The sequence below is a fragment of the Vombatus ursinus genome, unplaced genomic scaffold, assembly GCF_900497805.2.
Source record: "Vombatus ursinus unplaced genomic scaffold, bare-nosed wombat genome assembly UNPS02014786.1, whole genome shotgun sequence".
Classification (NCBI taxonomy): Eukaryota; Metazoa; Chordata; class Mammalia; order Diprotodontia; family Vombatidae; genus Vombatus; species Vombatus ursinus.
In genome coordinates, this window is record NW_020954564.1 from 20605130 (window position 1) to 20624134 (window position 19005).

At 42.8% G+C, this 19005-nt stretch overlaps 1 protein-coding gene across 1 annotated transcript in view; it reads right to left on the reverse strand.

The window, feature by feature from the left end:
- Nucleotides 1-18804, reverse strand: part of LOC114047190 (carbohydrate sulfotransferase 8-like) — a 205688-nt gene extending 186884 nt beyond the window's left edge. The window contains exon 1 of the mRNA XM_027867997.1: nucleotides 18764-18804. The gene's annotated coding sequence lies outside the window, so the exon portion shown is untranslated. The remainder of the gene's footprint in view (nucleotides 1-18763) is intronic.
- Between the last annotated feature and the right edge of the window lie 201 nt (nucleotides 18805-19005).

The following is a 19005-nucleotide window of genomic DNA, read 5'->3' on the forward strand; positions in this document are numbered from 1 at the left end:
GAGCCAACTAATAGTTTCTGTCAGATATAAACCACCTTTAAATGCAATTTTTGGCTGTTTACTTGCTAACATAAATTTTAGAGGAAAGGTCACCAGCAACAAACAATCTCCCAATTACCTGCCATGGAGCTCTTCACAGCCCCTGATGTATTAATCAGACTCTGTTTACAACCTTGTTTTTTGTTGTGTAATGTAACCAGTTGGATTCTGGTGGGGCAATCAGGGATAGGCAGGGATTTCACAAGGGAGAATGGAAGATGGTGTTGTGAACTTAAGAAATCTCCCTAGCAGTGAGGTTCCAAGGTCACCGTCAGCATTGGGAAGGAGAACTATAAATTACAAAGCTCTGGATGGCTGCCAGGTCCCAGGGAGTGGGATTTAGCATATCACTCTCTAAGCAGCAGGATGAAACCTTAACTCCCTTTCAGAGAGAATTTGAATGGAATTTGTTATAAGAACATTCTGATTGAAATATCACCAATTGGCTTTTCGTGACAACTCTGCAGTGGATTGCGATTGTGTGTGTGTGTGTGTGATGGTGGGGGTTAGGGGGAGGTGGAGAGGAAAAGATAGGCTCTTGAGTTAGCCAGAGATGGTGATGAGGAAGGCAACGGTGATGGAGCCCCATACAATATTTATGAAATCCAGATGAAGCTTTGTGCTTGCAACGAGCTGATATTGTAACACAGACTTCAAAAAATGCCCTGACATTTGCCCAAGATCAAATTTCTCTCTGAAAAAAAGAAAGAAAGAAAAATGCCCCACAAAGCTTTGTGATTAAAGAGTCTGGTATACTTTTCTCATCCTTCTCCCGTATTTTTCATTTAAATGCTGGTAATTAATACTGAGATCATGAAAAGTGAGGAATTAAGAGTGGTGTACAAAATAATATATTCCATTGGCTTACTTCTTCCTAATGAGAAGCATCACCAGGTTTCACTGACAGGAGAAATTATGGATTTTGACATTTTTATTTTTACACACTCTTCTACAAGTCCCTCTAACTTCTTAACTGAAGAACACTGACCATATTTGGATGGAGAAAAGACTGTCTCCAAGGTAAAGAGTCATTGTAGTACCATCGGTTCTTCATGAGAAAGAGACCTTCCTCTGAATCATTCTTATCCTCTTCCCTTGTTCCCACTATGAAAGTTCCAGTATCATTATGCAGCACTAAGGTCAGAAGAACAGTGATGAGGAAAAAATACCAAAACTGACTAGAAGAAGGCTCCTCTCCAGGGTGGAAAGGGAAGAGAAACTGGGTGGGAAGATGTACATTTTATTAGAAAAGGGTTCAACCCTACTGACCTTATATCAGGCCCTTACAACCAGAGTTAGATTATTTTACTAGTAAATCAGGGCCAGTCACCCAATAAATTCTGGGAAGCCTGTGGAACAGAGATTTCTATGTTCCAGGGACCTTGTTGTATGCAAGTTGAAGGTGGTCTTTGGGAACATTCTTTTGCTACACCTCACCTGGATGGCATGTAGCCAGAACACCTCTTTGATTGGAAAAAAGGCAATTGATTCCCTTTAATCACTCAGAAGTCCTGGATGCCTCTGTCTTAAATCTGACCCAAAGATGAACTTTGCCTTATTCCACCTGACTTGGAATGAGCCAGATAAGCACCCATAGTTGGGATGACAGACAATGATAATTACAAGAAGTGATCTGAATCTACTTGTGGTAATTTTATCCTTCAGAAGAGAGAGCATTTTACTGACCTCCAGCAAAAATTTAATAATCAAATTCAGAGAGTAGATGGAAAAAAGAGAAGGGATCAAGAGGTTTTTTTTATGATTTCCCTTCCCCCCTCAGCCATAAAAGCTTCCATCACCTAGGCTCTTTGTTTTCTTGAAGTAAACAAAGGTAGTCATTAGAGTTTGGAAGGGCAAAGAACAGATTACTGGAATGCCAACATTTGTGGGAGGAGAGGGGCATCTGGCTAACTGGCCAGGGCTCTACTGACAATTTAATCTATTATACCACAGCTTGTTATCTTTCCTTAAGTGCATCCTGTGACTCCAGAGAAATCTGAGCCCCAGAGTTCCACAGCATGGCCTCTCTGATGGTTTCTTCATCTCAAATAAACATCCAGAGGGACCAACTACCCTCCCAGGTGGCTTCCGATCTTGCAGGACTGTGTATGCCTTCCTTTTATTGATGAACTTTGGATTCTAATCACCAAAGCTACATATTTCCTGCATAGCACTGCCAGTGTGTGTGTGTGCGTGCGCGCGTGCACACGTGTATTTAAAGTGCTGCTCAACGAGACATTAAACACCAGGAGCCAGGCCTCAGAGTTCCCAGAGATTCTTGATGATCCAAAGAATAGGGATATTTATGTAGTTTTTGATAAACATTTCATATGAAGTCGCCAAGGAGAAGCCTAATAATTGTCAAGTTTGCATCTTTATGAGCTGTCCATCCGCAAAGACTGGGAGAGAAGCATGCAGTTAATATTGGTTTGACACTCAATTGGCACTGTGCTCAGGTCTGTTGCATCAAATTAGCATCGATCCATAAAAACATTGCTGAATGATTCTTTAAATCTGCCAAGTCTTCAAATCAATTCTAGAGAAAGCATTGAGAGCTTAAAAAAAAAATAAAAAACTTTAATAAGCCTTTCATATTAGTTATCACAAAAGGAATGCAAACCTTCCTAATTTGTCTTCAAAACAAAACAAAAAGACAGTACTGCTTTTTCAAACTCTCTTTAGCTTCTCCATCTTCACATACACACCTCAGAAAGGCATTTTTCATGGCTCTTACTTGGGGGCCTTGTTTGAAAGTACCAGGTGTTTTGTATACCTCCAGCATCCCTCCTCACCCCCCCCAAGGGTATTTCAATCTGGTCCAAATTCTTTTTCATATTTGATTTGGAATACTAGCTCACAGTTCACCTTCTCCAGAAAGCCTTCCTGGATTGCCAAAGCATGACTTTGATTAGACCTTTATTCCTAGTATTTTGAGCAAGTCAAATCTGTTGTTTTTAATCCCTCTGTAGCTTTGGATGCTGTCACCCCTTCCTGGTAGATACTGTCCTCTCCCTTGGCTACTGTGACTTTGCTCTCCCTCCTTCTTAGTCTCTTCTTGGGGCTTCCCCTTCTCTAATTGTGGGGGGAGAGCCCATGAGGTGAGAAGAATGTCTGTAATGAACCTCATTTGTTGAATCATCATTCATTTGCTACCTCCTAACCATGATTGTCCCCCATGGCTCGGAGTTTTGTTCTTTCTCTCACTACTCTCTCTCTCCATTGGTGAACTCATCAGCTCCTTTGGATGCAGTTGTCACCTTTATGCAAATGGCTCCCAAGTCTATACGTCCAGTCCTAATCTCTCTCCTGAACTGGTCTCATATTACCAACTTCCTTCTGGACACCTGCTCTTGGATGTCCCACAGGCATTTCAAACTCAATATGATTAAACAACATTCATTATCTTCCCCTCTAAACACCCTCCTCCAAACATCCCTACTTCAGTCAAGGCATCATTGACTCACTCCAGTGAGCAACCTTAGAATCATTTTGGACTCTTCATTCATTCTTACTCCTATATACAAACCAGCTGCCAAATATTGTCGCTTTTCACTTCTGCAACATCTCTCATATGTGATCCTGTCTCACTATTCTCAAGGCCACTACCCTAGTTTAGGTAATTCTCTCTTGCCTGGACTATTACAATTGCTTTTTAACTGGTCTCCTAGTTTCTAGTCACTCCAATCCATTTTTCACACGGCTGCCAAAATAATGTTCTTAATACATTGCATGATCTGACCATATCACTCACCTGTGTGAGAAATATCAATATTTCCTATTGCCCCTAGGATAAAACACAAATTTCACAGCCTAATTTTAAAAACCTTTCATAATCTAGTTCTAGATTACCTTTTCAGATTTATTTCACATGTCTCACCCACCTGCTATTCCTAGAATTTGGCATTCCATCTCCCTCCCTCCATCTTATCCCTCCCTCCCTTCCTTTCTTCCTTCCTTCCTTCCCAAAAGACATGTTCTGGAGGCCTTCCTCTAGGCCTTTTAATATGTCATACATCCCAATGCAACACTTGTGGACCATCAAGCAGTTATCCCTGGTACTGCTACCTCTTGCTACACAAAAATATCTCACTTTTTATATATAAACACAGATGACCCACAATTCATAGGACATGTAACTTGAGTTGTTTTGTTCCTAGTGGAGAGAAGTTGCCCTGATTTATTCCCACTCTCTTACTAAGGGCTTAACAAAGCTACCAGACCCACACAGGAATGAGCCTCTGACCTTGGCACTCCTTCACCTTACCATCTGGAGTTAACCAGCCCCAGACAGCCCAGAGAATTATAATCAGCAGGAAGGTCACTGCATGGGGAGCAACGTACTGTGTGTTTTCTTGGCTCCCTCCTTTCTGGAGCGGTGGAGGGAGAGTCTATGGGAAAAGAGGAATGTCAAGTTTAGGAAGAGACAAAGAAGATGCAGGCAGATGCAGTGAAATGTTAATGACTGGGAGTCTGACCAACCAGACTCCTTGGTTTTTATAGCCTTCAGTTTTTAAGAAAAAAAGGCAAAAGCATCAGCATATGATGAGGTTTCCAATATTCGTATCTTAAATACTAAAAGACCAAGGGTCAATGAGGTCATGACTAAAGTAGGTATTTTGCTTTCTGTGAGTGGCACATCCTGCCTCCAAACACAGGCTTAAAATGTCTTAGGGAAGAAAAGAGGTGGCAAGAGAAACAATTCCAGAAGTCCAGAGGATGATCAAAAGCAGGATAGAAGCCCTTGTTGCAATGTACTCCCTAAGTAAGCTCAAGATGTAATGGATCCAGAGGATGATGGGATGTAAGCACATATCTCCTCCCCTCTCTGACCCTCTTTCCTTATCCTTAAAATTGGGATAATGATCCTTTCTCTACTGACCTCACAGGGATTTTGTGAAGACTAAATGAGATAAGTACAATGGAGGAACACTGGCTCTGGAGTCAAAGGATGGGGCAAATCCTGCCTCTGACCTTCACTACCTGTGTGACCTTGGGCAAGTTACTTAACTTCTCTGGGTCTCTGTTCCCTCTTCTGTAAAATGACAGTTTGGACTAGATCAGGAAAGGGGAACCTTGAGGCCTCGAGGGCACATGTGGTCCTCTAGGTCCTCAAGTGTGGCCTTTTGACTGAATCCAAACCTCACAGAACAAATCCCCTTAATAAAAGGATTTGTTCTGTAAAACTTGGACTCGGTCAAAAGGCCACACCTGAGGACCTAAAGGGGCACATGTGGGCCACCCTTGGGATGACTTCTGGTGTCCCTTTTGGCCAGCAATGTTCTGGTAAATGTTTGACAACCAGCTCGACTAAGGAAGGGGGGGAGGGGTGGGAATGTAAGCACTACCCACTTTTAAATTTTATCTGCACTATTCATATTTTCTCCATTACTAAGTCTAGATAATCCACAAAAACAATAAATCAAGTCCTGATTTGTAGCATTTGCCAGTTTCTGAGGTATAAATTCTTGCACTAAAAATCTAACATTTGGCTTGGTAAGAGTTGGCTCCAGCATGGCCCTGCTTAGAAGTCTATATCTATGATCTTATGGATGCAAATGTGTTTTGTAACTGCTAAAGCTCTGTGTAGGTGTGATGGGAGTTGTTATTTTTAAATTGATCAATTTTATTTTAACACATCATACAAACCCTGACAAACACAATTAAATCCTCCAAACAGGCAGGAAAACCAGCATAAAAGGGTACATGTAACTTTGCCATTTGTTAAAAGAAAAGATGTGTGCCTTAACTTTAATAAATTAGCATAAAGGTTGTCTATTGTTTTTATCTGAATTTTGTTACCATCTAAACTTGTTTTCATGCGGACAGTTGCAGGTATTGTACATATTGTTCTTTTGAGTCTACTTTTCACACTAATGAAAGATGATAGTAAGTGTGGGTCAAGGAGCTTGGAGGACACGGTCTTGCCTAGTGAGAGCTGATGGGAAAGCCAGAGGCGGAAGAGCTGTGGTGGCTGTGGTGAGGGGTAGGGCCTGAGTTTAAGGTTCTCATTCAGAATCTGGAGGAGTCATAAGAAGTGGAATCACCTTTGTAGAGACTGCTCTTGCTAGAATAGCTAGGACCCAAAATGTGGGAATAGTGGCAGTGTGCATAATGGCAGAAGGAAGATTAATGTCAATAAAAGCAAAGAGGCCAGAACTGCAGGCAGGAAATAGCAAAATGAGACTTGCCCCGGAGAAATACAAATTCACATGTACTTGGGAAATAATCTGAGCTCAAAGGATTTTCAGAGAGCATGAGAGAATAGCAATGCCCAGAGACACATTTCGGGGAGTGAGCAATTGTCCAGTTACTGAATATCAACTAGTTGGAATATCTATATGTACAAGCAAAATGGATTATTCTATTTAAGCCAATCAATCAAGTATTTATTGAGTACCTACTGCATGCTGGGCGCTACTACCTGGCACCTATTACATGTTCTAGAGGCTAGGGATACAAAAAGAAAAAAAGAAATATTTCCTTCCTGTTCTATCAGTGAGACTAAATTTACATATATATAATGGACATTGTAACAGCACTTTTGTGGTCGCAAAAAACTGAAAAAGGTAGATGCCCATTTATTGGTGAATAGTTAAACTAAGTGTGGCACATGAAACTAATGAAATATTACTGTGCCATAAGAAATGACAAATATGAAGAATTCCGAGAAACATGGAAAGCTTTATAATAATTGATACAAGATAAAGTAAATAGAACCAGGAAATAATAGATGATGACCACGACAATGCAAATGAAAAGAACAAAATTAAACAATTGAAACTGAATGCCACAAAATTATGACGACCAAGCTTCCCTCAAAGAAGAGATATGAAAAAATATCCCTTAACCACTTCTTTGCAGTACCATATTGGGAAACTATGGGTGCAGAACACTGTATAGAACATTGGACTTTTCCAATACATAGTTGGTTTTACTAAAATTTTTCTTCTTAAAAAATTATTATAAGAGAAGATTCTCTGAGAGAAGGTTGGGGAAAAGATAGAACAGGAAATGGAGGTGATGTAAAAACAAAAGATATCAATTAAATGTATTTTATAGACTATATATAAATTAAATAGAAGAAAAATTATTGGGATGTGGAGGGTGGAATTAGAAAAGGATTTGTTTGTTTGCTTTTTGGTGAGGCAATCGGGGTTAAGGAACTTGCCCAGAGTCACACAGCTACTAAGTGTTTTGTGTCTGAGGCCAGATTTGAACTCAGATCCTCCTGACTCCAAGGCTGGAGTTCTAGCCACTGCACCACCTACCTACCCCCTAAAAAAGGATTCGAGTCGAAGGTGATAGAAGCAAAGTTTTGAAGGAAATAAAAGGTTCTATGAGGCAGAGATGAGGAGATGATATATTTTATGCATGGGAGATAAATAGCTAGTACAAAGGTGTTGAGAGAGAGACAGCAGATGGCATGTCCTGTGTGAGGAATAAGCAGAAGGTCAGTTTAACCAGAATAAAGAACCCTAAGGGGTGTAACGTGTGATGCAGTTGGAAAGGTAGATTGGAATCAAGTTGTGAATGGTCTTAACTGCCAAACAGAGGAGTTTGCATTTGACCTTACCTGAAAACCAACTTGTACCCAGAGCTAGGTTCCATAGGAGATAAAAAATGGGGATTTTTGATATCTACTAAAAATACAGAATAAATAAAAAATGCTATGGGTTAGGCTTGCCAGGAAAGGGAAACCTCAATGATAGCTGCAGCAATCATAGGAGGTTGCATGGAGGTGGGGAGGAGGGCAGGACTCATTCTGGGACTTGGGGAATAAATTGAATTTGAATGGACACAAGTATGGGGGCAGGTACCCCAAGGGGAAGAGAATAGTACATACAAAGACACAAAGGCATGAAAGAGACTGGAAAAAGCTACAATGAGAATGGCCACTGGATTATCCACAGAATTCAATCAGTGTAGACTGTCTATATAATATTAATTAATTCTACCAAATGGTGGGAGTTTTTTGTGCAAATATTTTCTATCTGAGGTCACATGTCTTAGTAGGGCCTTGATTTAGAGTGTCACTTTGCATTTGGGATTTCAACCCTTCTGACAAATTGTCTGTGGTGGTTTGCGTCATTCGATGTGTTTTGTTTCCTTGATAACATTCCTAGTAGGCTGAGGAAAGCTCTCTGAGGTGCCTAGCATGGTGCTTTGCAGCTCAGCAGATAATCTGATGGGAAGCTTTTGTTTTAAACACTGCATTGTTGCAGATGTTGAAAATATCCTTACATTTTAGGGTTGAGAACAGTAGACTACAGCTACCCCAAAGCAGACCAGGAGACTAAACCTTATTCTATCTTTGCCCCCCCCCCCGCCACACACAATGTAATCCTCAGCCCTCCAACCCCACCCCAACATACAAAACATACATACCAAACCAAGGAGTAAACTCCAAGAGGCCTCACTAGTCACACCTAGGACTGGCTAAAGAGCATCTGTCTAGTCAAACTAGGGGAAAGCCCAGGTTAGACCAAACTCCTAGGGGATAGGAACACCATAGTGAAAAAAGCATTGACTGGCATCAGAGGACCTGGATTCAAATCTCACCTCTGATACTTACTCTTTTGATGAACTGGGCAAATCACTTCCCTTCCCTGGATCTCAGTTTTCTCATCTGTAAAATGAGGCAGTTGGACCAGATGACCTCTGAAGTCCCTTTCACTTCTAGATCTATGAGCCTATGATTCTGCTAATAAGGACCAGGGTTACCTAAAAGGCTGAAAGAAGGTGAAGATTTCTCAGTCCATCAGCTCAGCTCCTCCTGGTTCACCTTCTCCTCGCCCCACATTTTTCCCAGCCATGATGTGAGGATGAGGAATAGCCAGGCCTGCATTCATCTTCCCCATGGAGCCTGCCCAGAACTGTGATGAGTGACAGGACAAGGTCATTGTGACCTGGACCACATGACGCACACTCTCAATGTCTCTCTGAGCCTCCTCTTCTCAAAACACACAGCCAGGAATAGGGATGGGGTGGGAATAGGGCAGGGTGACTCATCACTCCATCTGCCCAAGATCCCAATGACCAGAGCAGAAGAAGGTGAGCCAAAACGTGAGCTGGGTTAGGAAGAAGTGAATGTTTCAGAAAGCAGGAACAGAAAGGAAGGGAAATTGAATGAGCTTACAGCCAAGCAACCTCTTTAGCCAGAAGAGACACCAGAATGTGGGAGTAGGGATGGGGGAAGGGGAGAGGCGGAGATATAGAATGGTCATAGGATAATAGGTGGGAATGGGGTCCAGGCAAGGGAGAAGGGCAAAAGGGAAGGAAGAAAAGAACAATCACAGATCTCAGTATTTTGGGATCCACCTCAGAGGGCGACCCGACCTAATCAAGGATCCCCTTTATAGCATCCATGATAAGTGGTCCTCTAGCCTTTGTTTGAAGATCTCTGGTGATCCAAAATGATCACCTTTTAAACCAACTGATTCTGTTTTTGAACAGTTCTTAATGTTAGGCAGTTGGAAATGTTGAAGTCCTCTTCTCTTTGGTGTCTATCCCTTGTTCCTAGACCTGCTTTCTGGGGCCAAGTGGAATAAGTCTATTCCTTTCTCCACACGACAGCCTTTCAAATCCTTCAAAGACATGAAGATAGCAATCAGATTCCCTGCTTCTCTGGGAGTCTTTCTTCTCCAGGCTAAACAACCCCAGTTCTTTCAACTGGTTCTTATATGGTATGGTCTCCAGTCCCCTTGCTATCTTGTTCATCCTTCTTTAGACACATTCCATTTTAAGAAGGACTCGTGTAGCTGGTTGTGGTGGCCTACACCTGATATCCAGGGAGGCTGGGGCTGGAGGATTGCTGAGCTTGGGAGTTCTGAGCTGCAGCAAACTAAGGAGATCAGGTGTGTGATACCAATATGGTTAACTCCAGAAGACAGGAGAACATCAGGGTGCATCATCATCATCATTATCATCATCATCCCATCACTAGCATTTATATAGTGCTTTAAGGTTTGCAAAGCACTTTACAAACATTATCTCATTTTATCCTCTCTGGGAGGTAGGTGCTATTATTAACATTCCCATTTTACAAATGAAGCAATTGAGGCAGATGGAAGTTCAGTGACTTACCAAGGGTCACACAACTACGAAGTGTCTGAGGCAGGATCTGAGTCTTCCTGGCCAGCTACAGCACTTTATCTACTGTGCTAACTAGTTGTTTCTAGGAAGTAAGAATCAGCCTAGGTCCAAAATACAGCAGAACAAAAACTCCAACGTGTGTCGCTGGCAGGATCATCCTGTGAGTGACATGGCCAAAGCAAGATCCAGAGACCCCGTCATAAAAAAAAAAAAACAAAGGAAGGAAGGAAAGAAGAAGGAAAGAAAGAAAAGGAAAGAAAAGAAAAAAAAGAAAAAGGGAAAGTCTCTATGTTTCCTAGAATGTGATATCTAAAACTGAACAATACTCCATATGTGTTCTGAAGAGGACAGAGAAGAGTACCACTATCACCTTCCTTAATCTATACACTATACTTCTGAAAGCATGAGGGAGGGGCACAAAGGATAACGGAGAGGAGAGGAGGAAGAAATGAAAGGAAAGGAGTATATCAAGGGAAAAGCAAAGAAAGACCACCAGTTTACCTTTGACTCCTTTGTGACAAGGATGTCATACCAGATCATGTAGTTCAAATCGGGGAGCCAGGATGAGGGAGTGAAGGCATATGAAGCATGGGGGTCACAGAAGCCAGAAAATTTAATAGAATATCAAGAGAACATGGATACCTGGGGCAGACCAGTTCGCAAAATTATAGGGCTTTAGAGCTGAAAGGTATTTTCATCTTATCTAATCTAAACTTCCTCATTTTATAAATGGCATAACTGAGGTCCAGAAAGAAAAACTGACTTGCCTGAGGTCACAAAGCTAGTCAGAAGCTGAGTCAGAAATCAAATCCAGGTATCCTGACTCCACATCCAGTGTCCTTCCAATAACACTACTCTGCTGCTTATGACAAGGATGAAGTTCACATAACCAGTCAACACCAAGAACATCTGAATGTGCTGAAAGATCATTATTATTTGAGTGGGGGGGGGGGGGAAAGAGGTTAAAGGACAGAGTCAGCACCTTGGAGAGCTGCTGAATTTGAGGGACCTGTAGGGAAATAATGTTCTATCAGGATTAGGATACTGCCTTTTCAGCACTGCTTGCATCTAATCCCCTATTACCAATGGTGTGTTGGAGGTGGCTTAAACCCAGAGTCAACTGTTAAATTTTTAGGGTGAACATTTGCACCTTGGAAATTGGCATTCTACAACTCAGGGCTTGACTTACTGTTTTGTTAATTATCTAGAAGGTGATGGAGATTATGTTAATAATTCAGATTAAACTTTAAAGTGTGTCATATATATGATATATATGGGTAATACATATATATGCATATATGTATATGAAGAGTTGATTGTTAAATATTTACCAGCACACCACTGCCTATTTCCCTCATGAGAGCAAATCCCCAACAAGCCCAGTTGGCAGGTCATGACGAATAATAATGACTAATATTCATATAGCAGTCTAATTTTAGTTAAGTGCTTTACAGATATTTCCTAATTTAAGCCTTACAACCACACAGTAGGTAGGTATAATTGCTATCTTCATGTTATACATGAGGAAACTGAGGCTGAGACCTACCTGCACAAGGTCATGAAGCCAGTAAGTGTCTGAGGCAAGATTCAAACTCAGGCCTTCCTGACTCCAATTCTAGTCCTTTAGCTAGGCACAGTCTTCTGTGCCTTTAAATACAAAGACTTACCTAGGAATGAGTGAGGTGGCCAGGAGAAGACACTGTTCTCTGTCAGAAGCATGTGTCTGATCTCAGTGTGGTTTAATCCAATACAAAGACACTTGGGATATCACTTAAAGAGTACCAGGTAGGTGGCACAGTGGACAGAGAGATGGACCTGGAATCAGTCCAAATCTGGCTTCAGATACTAACTAGCTGCATGACCCTGGGCAAGTCATTTAACCTCTAGGCACCTTGTTTCCTCATCTGTAAAATGGGGATAATAATAACATCTATAATAATAACACCAGTAATAAAGGGTTGCTATGAGGATCAAACGAGATAGTTTTTGTAAACAGCTTAGTATAGTGCCTAGCACTTAATAAATGTTTGTTCCCTCCCTCCTAGGTGCTATACAACTGAGATATGCAAAGGTGATACTTGTCCTAAAAGGACAAGGGTATGGGGTGGAGAAAGAGGTTGTCAGTCAGGATACTGTTCTTCATACACATGCCCATCACATCAATGAATATGCCTTAACTAAAACAATCAGACAAACTCCCTTAAGGAGAGCTTCCCAGATCCCCAGAGAACAGAACATTCCAGTCATAGGGAAGGGGAGGTTAAGGCACTGAGCAGAGTTAGAGAATCAGCTGGGGATTCAATCCTGGCTCCAACACTGGCAATCTTGTAATACCTCAGCAAATGACATCCAGCCCACTTCAGCATGGCTTCCAGCCTATGTATGTTCTACTCCACCCTCGCCCTACCCTCATCCTACCATGAGACAGTGTCTTCAATGTAGTAGATATTTAATAAATGTTTGTAGGATTAGACATACACCCAAGTCAAGAAGCATTTATTAAGCACCTACTATGCATTAGACCCTGTACTAAATGCTGGAAATGCAAAGAAAGGACAAAAAAAATAATCCACACTCTCAAAGAGCTCACAGTCTAATGGAGGAGACAACATGTAAACAACCTCATATAAATAAACCACACACAAGATAAATTAGAGATAATCTCAGAGGAAGGCACTAGCCTTCCACTAGCATTAAAAAGGATTGGGAAAGGTTTCTTGCAGAAAGTGGAATTATAGCTGAAAGAAGCTAGGGAAACCAGGAGACAGAGATGAGGAAGGAAAGAGTGAAAACTGGGTAGCTGTCTTAGTATGATCCCACACGTGCAGAGCCCAGACCCCCCAGGAATGTGTATGTGCAAACCATGACTTTCCAAAAGGTTGCTTTTGAGAGAGAATCAATATTGTTTCTTCTTGTCAACTGATGCAAACACAGGCATCCCCAACTCCTGCCCAAGCCTGGGACTAAAGTTGAATTTTTAACCAACCTAAGAACATTGTTAAACCAGCAAGGCCTCTCACAGGCCATTTCCCTTCCTCCTGATGCTAGCAATCCATACTTTTCCTACTAAGAGTGTTCAGGGTCGAACAATCCAGGTTCAAATCTGGGTTCTGCCACTCTCTGCCTGTGTGACCTTGAATAATAATAATAATGGTAGGTAGCATTTATATAGTGACAAATGGCAGATTTGCAAAGGTTTTAAGGCTTGCAAAGTGCTTTACAAATATGGTATTCCAAGTCTTAGTGCAGTTTTAAATCATTAAAGCTTAAAACTGCACTAAGTTGAGACACATCATATTATCTCATTTGCTTCTCACAACAACTCTGGGAAGTAGATATTATTATTATCCAACATTTTACAGTTGAGGAAACAGACAAAAGTGGAGTGACTTGCCCAGGGGCACATAGCTATTAAGTGTCGGATATAGGATTTGAACTCAGGTCTTTTTGACTCCAGGTCCAGGACTCTATCCATTAAGCTACCCAGCTACCTTCCTGTGCCTCAGATTTCTCCTATGTAAAATGGGTGGGGAGGGCTTGGGCTATCAGGTGTCAGATATACTCTCCCTCAAAAATGTAATTGGGAAATATTTAACAAAATAAATAAAAATCTAATAAAACATCGATAACATTACTTTTTAAAACTAAGTTAAGATGTGACCTACAGAGATCCTTATGTCTGGTTTAGTTTGACTAGACTAAACGACCTTGAAGGTTCCTTCTAGCTCAAGGTCAATCTTGAGGTCAATTTCTTGTCTATGACAAGAAATACGAAAAGAATGGAAGCTGGAGAAAGTGCTACTTAGTCCGTTTAGCTTTACCTTTGTTGGTAGCCATGGGTTTCATTTGGCCCCCTTTGTGTGACTCAATACAAAACAGTCCTTCTGTAGCCTGCCCCTCTTGGATCATTGCCTTGTCGTGGCGGAGGGACTTTCATAGCTCAATGAAACTCTGCCACACAGGATTACCCACGACAGACAGGTCATAGTGGAGGGTTCTGACAAAAGGTGATCCACTGAGAAGGAAATGGCAAACCAGTGTCTTTGCCAAGAAAATCCCATGGGCAGTGTTAAAATGCTAAAAGGTATGACATTGGAAGAAGAGCCCCTTAGATCAGAAGTTGTACAGAAGAGCCTGGCACACTTTGGTCCCCAGGGTCACAAATAGTCAGACATGTCTGAACAACTTGACAACAACAGCCTGAGTAGGGGGTTGTATAGAATCCTTCTGCCCAGACTTCTGTATTGGGACTCAAGTGATATAGTTTGCTCTGTCAGCACAGACCTCGCCAGCATTTAGGCATCCTGACACTCTTGGACAGAAAGGATTTCCATTTACAAGCAAAAAGCCACAGTGGTCCACATGTACTGGCACAACGTCTTTAACTGATCATTACAAGGCAGACCCCACAGACAAAGCCATTGCCTTCTTAAACCACTACATTAACCCTGAGTGTGTAACTTGTTATGTACTAATGGTTTGGCTAATTCCCCTCTACAATGTTTACTGATTCTAATAGCACTCATTATTCATTCAGAAAGTGAATTCTTTTATCCACAATTCTGTCCAGGCTATGTTATCATGTCCTCTTGATGAGAAGTTTTAAGATCTCTGCAACAGTGAAATCAGAGGAGCTGGGAAGGTAGAGGTTGGGTTGTATCTTTTCCAAATTAGAAACAGATGCATATAACATGTATAAATAGGCAGTACCTCTGGTGCCCAGCCAATAGTCCAGGCAGAGTCTGCATTAGACCAAGCACTACAGTGAGACCTCAAAGAAGCTTGGAGAAAGCTCCTGCCCCTAGAAGTGCTCCCTTTGTGATTTGATTCTCAAGTACCAACACCTCCCAGCAAACTTCCTCAGCTGTCTCCTTCCCACCACAGAAGTAATCAACACATAGCAATAAAAGCTTTTACAGTGCCATCCTGTCTGTGATCAGCAAAGTCATAAAAAGCATGGAAGGCAATTGATTTCTGGCATTAATTGTGAGTGAGAGCAACACCATGCATCTTCACAAAGTTTCCACGCAGGACCATCTCATGTTGCAGTTCTCAAAAAATGAACTGGAGACAAAGACCCAACACACTTTTTAAATAACCATGTGGCCCAAAAAAGTGAGTTCCTGAACTTTTCCAGACTTATTAGCTTACATAAACAGAGATTTGAATAAATGTTTAAAAAGCTAAATTCCCTGGATGGCCTGTAATCAGTAAATGTTCATTACTGAAACACAGCAAATATGCATGAAATTTCCCAAGTGACATTCTGCTTACAAGATTAAAAAGGCAACATCAGAAAGCAACTCAAGTTACAAAGCATCTTCCTCCAGATGCTGGCAGAAAGGAATCTTCCCCAAACCCAAAGGTCACAGGAGCCCAGCTTGGATCTTCTATGTTTCGACAGTGACAGGAAATCAGAAGGAGCCTTGCCTTCTGCAGCCTGGGTGATTTATAAATAAGTCATCCACACTTGCTGATTGATGTCTCCATGTAAATAATTAATCCTTGACCTTACGCTAAGAAAGCCTTGACTTTTTAATTTGGGGTCTTTTAAAAAAATCAATGCTTAGGAAACATAATTCACTCTCACACAGTCTGGGTCCTGGGTAAATAAATATCCTGTCGAGGCATCAGGGCAGAGTGGCCTGGGTTTGGACTGTAAGTCACTACACAAATGGCACACTGAAGGGGGTATAGCCTGGGTGATGGGAAAGGAAGGGCATTTTTCACCCAGTCAGTGTTTCATGTTAATCAATTATTGATTATCCATTCCTCAGGGGCTGGGTTTTGGTTGTTGCTGATAGGTTATTCTCTAGGCATCACATCTAAATTGGAGCTCCTGATGTCACTATGTAGCCAAATGACAGAGTAGGCTCCCAGCTCTGGCTGCAACTTCCATTCACTCTCCATCTCTCAGTCATTCTACAAATATACTTCCCTCAATCTGAGAACTCCAGGCACCCAGAATCTCTTCTATTCTCTTTGGCTGGGTGGAGGGAGCAGGTGTCGGTAAAAGTTTAATTTAGAAGCTCATGAATTCAAAAGAGGAGCTTCGTGTTTATCCTTCCTACCTCACAAAGCTGCTACCAGGAAGGCAGAACAGAGAATTATGAAAAGGTATCTTTTGTGTCCCCCCCCCTTTCACCACTAGCATTAGTCCAAGGTGAAACAAAGGATACTTTGCTTTCAGGGTATCACCCAGAGAAAAAAAAGTGGTTACTCTATTCCTAGGTGTCTCTCAGACTCCACCCACCCTGGGGACATGTGAAATCACAAAATCTTGAGAGCTTTTAAGGGACCTCAAGGATCATAGGAATCCTAGATTCAGAGCTAGAAGGGATGGATCTTAGAGGTCATGTAGTCTAACTCCCTCATTCAACAGAGGTTAAGTGACTTGGTCAAGGTCACCCAGATGGTAAAAGGCATAGATAGGATTTTAATCTGTCCTCTGACTCCAAATCCAGCACTTCCCTTCCAACTGCTTTGTTCCCCTCTCCCGCACTGCACCACTTTGCTGCTGCTTAGTGTGGAGTCTGGAAGAGGTAGTAAAACTCTAAACTCTAGACTCTCTGTGAAGGCACATCTAACCCTAAGAGGGGCCCAGATGATCCCAACACCAAAGAGCAACTCTCCCTTTGTTCTCTAGCTGCACTAACCATTTCTATTTAGAGAAACCATAACATCTGGGAAAACCCAAATAGATAGGCCTTCCCTTCAAGTTTGAGTGGCCAAGAAAACATACAATTTGAGAGACAGACAACATCAGCTGTTGATTCCTCAGCTGCAAGGACTTTCAAGGTAGGGCACCAATTCCCTGTCATTGACTATCAGACCTGGAAGAGCCCCAAGGGATTGTCAAATGAGGCTCTGAAGAAGAAAGGATTTGCAAATCCTTTTCTTTTTAGGGCCTCATTGCATGGTGAGTTTATATTAATAAAAGAATTGGGGTTTCCTAACTGCCAGTCCTGTATTCTTTCCAATAAATCACACTGTTCATGGTGGAAACTAATCCGAAAACTTCCATCAGGCCTTCAAGGGGCCATAACAGAAGAGTGAGTGACTCTGCACTTTGCAAGGAAAGGTGATCCCCAGATCCCCTTTACAGCCTGAAAGTCCCACCCCAGTTCAGCCTTCTAATGACAGGATCTGAGTGAGAGAAGTCTTCCTCTTCTGGTAGGAATAAGCGAGTCCGAAGACAGAGAGGGAGTCCCTCTCACCGAAGGTTCTTGTAGGTACCCTGGTAACAACAGCTACTTAAGGGGGAGCTAGTTAAAGAAGGAGGGGTGTGGTGAAGAAAAGATACACTTGGAGGGAAAAAAAGGTTTCAAGAAGAGAGAGCATTTCTGGAGAAAGTAAAAGTATGCCCCAAAATGGGCATTTTTTAAAATAGCACTGCTTCAGGCCCTCTAACCCTGAACTTCCACTTCACTACATAATAACGAGCGGCCCTGTTGCTCAACCTATAGTAGAACAGAAGACTCCAGACCCCGCCAGTGTCTGAGTCGCCGCAGCGACCAGAGGTATAAACCGAGCAGATCATTTCCCTATTCTGTGGGTCTTGTCCCCAGGATCGAGGGCTAGGAATGCCCAAGGAGCGCTAGAGATACATCCAGATGCCTGTGCCTCTTACCTGACCGCGGAGGTCCGACTTCACTAAGCTTTTCCCACCCAACCAAGAGGGGGAGCAAGGGAACCCCTCCTGAATTCAAACCAAATTCATTTAGATACAAACGTGCACCAAACCAGCTTGAGGACCGCGGAAAAAGACAAATTTTTAGGGATGTGGAAGGCTTGAGGGACTACAATAATTTATATCTCGTAAGTAAAGCTCAAATTGCTAAACATAGAAAAAATATAGAGTGAAAATAACCCCAGTAGCTTTCTACTTATTGAGATTCTCTTTCGCCTCCAGCTACCTCTAAATAAAATTCTGGTATTAAAAAGACATCACCAACCACACCACACATTCCCTGAAAGAAAAAACCCACCATAAAACAAACAAATCAAAACCTTGCCAAACACCTGGGTTACGAATGCGTCCAGAGCTTTCAGTCTCCAGAAGCGGTTTCCTATAGATTATAAACCCTAGGAAATAAGGGACATAGTATCTCCTCTCCGCTTCCAACTCTTGTACGAAGAGGGGATGAAAGCCCACCCAGCTTTGGCTCCAGCATGACACATCCCCTCTTCCCCCCAAAACCCTGCTCAATCTGTATACCTTTCTTCCACTCACCCACCCCCCGGCCCCAGGTCTTACTGAGAGAGGCGAGTGTGTTCCAGGGTAGCTCGACCCAGCCCGGAGGAAGGCAGCGCTCGTCCATCTATCTGCACTTTAATGAGTTTTCATTTTATTTAAAGTTCCCGCAGCCCGGGCGCCCCTTCTTTCCCCAAAGTGCCCGCCTAACGTCACGAAAAGCCTCAGCGGGCCCCTTCCGAGCAGAGAGAGGGCGGTAAACCCGCTGAGCTGGAGAGAAGGCTGGGCTGGAGGGAAGGAAACTCGCACATCCCAGCCAGCCACATACCTCCTCCTCCGGCTGCCTAGGGGCGCCGCGGCCCTACCCCAGGCGGAAGGGGGAGGGCAGGGGGAGCAGGGAGAGCCGCGCGGGGTTGGGGCGCGCAGCTACTCACTCACCTGACCGAGCAGTGGTAGCGAGTAGCAGCAGTAGAGAAGGCGGCGGCGGCGGCGGCGGCGGCGGCGGCAGCAGGCGGTGAAGTCCCAGAGCAGCCGGCGCCTCCAGCCCAGGGGTACTCAAGGAGCTGTCCTCCGCGACTGTTTCTCCTCTTTCCAGAGCTCAAGCGGCGCCCGCTCCTGCCCCCGCCCGGCTCACTCCTCTCCGGGCAGCCGGGAGCGTCCACCAGCCTTGCCCAGCCCAG